We start from the raw sequence: 3,174 nt of genomic DNA on the forward strand, positions 1-3,174 counted from the left end.
TGCCATTGTAGCTTTGGCTTTGGCCTACGCTTCTGACAGAGGTAGAGCCTGGCAGGTGTACCATCCCAAAGGCAGCAGGCACGGAGCCCGTGGCTGGACCCTCCACACCTTCCCGATGGACCAGAGCATTGTAAGGCAACTGTGACAAATCCAGGCATGAGACAAACACCAGAAGCGTTGGTTAAGCCAGGAGAGAGACTGTGAATTTGTACACTGGATTCCCTTCCACCCCAATAACCTCAGCCCCTGCCTCCCTCCCTCACTTGTTGTCTTGGCTTGTGCTTTCTTCTTTCCCCCTCGAGGATCTGAGACGCTGCCAGGATTCACATACCACTGAAGCCCACTCTCAGTGCCCTCTGAGGACTACACATAGCATCCTCCCATAGTCCCACTCAGCAGGCAGCTGTGACAGCAGAAGGGCAGGGTACTGTAGAACCAGGCTTGAACACGTAGGTGATCGGGGGAGGGAGAGATAATGTCTAGGGGAAAGAGCATTGTATAGACTGAGGGACTGAACTGTGGACTAAGTATAAATCAAAATAAATTAGCAGGCAGCAGTTCCTGTCATTTCTGTTGGAAGCAGCCCACTCCCCCACTTATCCTCCCTCCCCCAACTCTTAGTCAGAGCTACTTACAGCCAGGCAGGATGGGGCTTTCCCGAAAGCAATAGGCCATTTGTCCAGTGGTATACAATGTTGGCTGCCGCCTTTTGTGCTTTTAGCGTAGGCTGGAATTGGGGAGACTGCCCAGGGACTTGGCTTTGTGGGACTTTGTGGGACTTGTACAGCTTCTTTTTGATGACATTATCTGGACTCAATATCTAGCACAGAGAATGTGTTCAACAAATATTTGTTGAATGAATAAATTATGACTGCAGACTGGCTCTCCTGCCTTAAACTAATTTTATCCCAGCCTAGTCTCCTGATACTTATGCTCTTTATGCTATGCCATGTTGCTTCAGTCAAATGAGAAACATTTCTCGAGGGCTTATTGTTTGCCTATCATTGTGCAATATGCTGTGGGACATAGGATGTAGTTCCAGTCTTCAAAGAGTTGAAAGAGTTGAGAAATACTCATATAAGATGATTACCAATTTAATTTATATGATACTTTAAATTTTTCAAAGCACTTTCATGTATTTTTCATGTGATTGGTGAAAGAGACAATATTGTACAAATTAAAATATATACAGATGCAATAATGTTAATAGTTAGCATTTATTAAATGCACTATCCTCAGATCTTTACATGTATAATCTCATTTCTTTCATGCAATTATCCTATGAGATATCATTCCCATTTGATGAATAAGAAAAATGAAAACCATAAAGATTAACTGTCCCAAGACTGAATGGCTTTAAGTGGAATAGCTAGCATTTGAACCAGGTCTGTCTGACTCCAGAGCTCTAGCTATTAACTACTCTATGGTTAGTTGCTGCTCTACAAAGTATTACATAGAGCAGTTACAACCATTCAAGAGCAGGAAAGTGCGTTTTAAGTTGTAAAGCTTTGACTATGCCAATGGTGGTACATGAGCTGCCTCTTGTATTTAAAATGCCCAAGGCAAAGAAATGTCTCTAACACTAGACTCCTTAGTGGCCAGGGCAGTGACAAGCCAAGAAAAAGACAACTGAGACCCAACAGTTATTTCTGTGTATTGTTCATTTTCCTTGCTGGTGGGGCCAGCACACATCCAAACAACCCACCTAGCGTTCCTCACCCCATTCCCAGCATTGGGCAAGAGTCGCAATTATAGGTAGAGATGAAAAGGAAATACATTAATTATGGGTTATTTGTTTAATCAGAGGCTCCACCACTGCAGGATCCAATTACTGCTGACAGACTCAGAAGCCAGAAGCACAGGTTATATTCACATAGGCCCTCAAAGGCTTCCAATAGGGTCTATAAGAAGGTGCTAGAAATATCCAAGAGCCCACAGTTGCTTTCCTATGGCTCATCCTCTGGAGAAAAAAAGGAAAAAGCTGTTATAGCTGCCACATTCTCCCCCATCCCTACCATATCCTTCTCTCTGCCCTCTTCCTCCAAAATGGTTTCACATTACACCAATTCAAAACCACCCGCAGCATACATAGCATAGGCAAACACGCAAAACTCCCTTGTTTCCAAGCCCAGAAAGCCTGTGGGTCAGCAAACTGCTTGTTAGGATCTGAAGGATAAGATGAGGTCAGAAGTGGCCTGAAGAACCAGTTCAAACTGGCAGGGTCTTCCTTTGGTCTTGCGTTCAAGAAAGACCCAGAGTAACTCTTCCCAACATGGAGCAGGAGAGATGACTTGCCTCAAAGAGCGAGTTGTGGCAGGGCTGGACGTATGGGGAGAAGATTGCTGCCATCCTTCCAAAAAGAAGTGTCGAAAACCAGAACTAGGTGAAGACTACCTCGTGGGAGGTCATGGTACAAGTGTACAGGCTGTCTGCTTGTCTGGCGACCTAGACACACATGCTTATTGGAACTCCGTTCACTGTGACCCAAAGTTAAATGATCCCAAAGGAAAAAACTGCCTGAGGGTATTGGTTGATGTTTGGGGTGAGAGGTGAATTTTCTGTTCATTTGACCAACAGAGACTTCAGAGAGCTGTTAAGCAAAATCAGATCTGTTCACCTTACCAAACCTTTAGCTTCCTTCTCCTCTCCCCTCCCCCAAACAGGGACCATCATTTAACTATACACTTTGTTTGTAGATGTCACTGCTGAACGCTACCTGGGGTACTAAACCTGGATCTGACCTGCTTTGTCATCTCCTGCTTGGACTTTTGTGAAGACTCTTCAGAGAAAAAAAAAAAATTATACTTTGCTTGTAATTATTATGAAAGCCTCACACGTGTAATTGTAGAATTTTAGGGGGGAAAAAAAAACTCCAACCCATTATCCTACCACCTAAGACAAACATTGTAATCTTTTTGGATGTATGTTTTGGTTCTTTTTGGTATAAATGTACACATGCAACACGCTGTTTTTTTTTTAACAGAAACTGGATCACACTTTATATATATATATACTCTTTAATAACTTACTTTTCAAAATGTGTATTTATATTTGAGAATAAGTAATACATATACACGAACACAAATTCAAAAAGTACAAAAAGCTCTGTATGAAGAGGTAAATCTTCACCCTGTCTTCCAGCCTCGTTCCCCTCCCATCACTTGTATACCCTTC

The sequence above is a fragment of the Pteropus alecto genome, unplaced genomic scaffold (assembly GCF_000325575.1).
Source record: "Pteropus alecto unplaced genomic scaffold, ASM32557v1 scaffold8, whole genome shotgun sequence".
Lineage (NCBI taxonomy): Eukaryota > Metazoa > Chordata > Mammalia > Chiroptera > Pteropodidae > Pteropus > Pteropus alecto.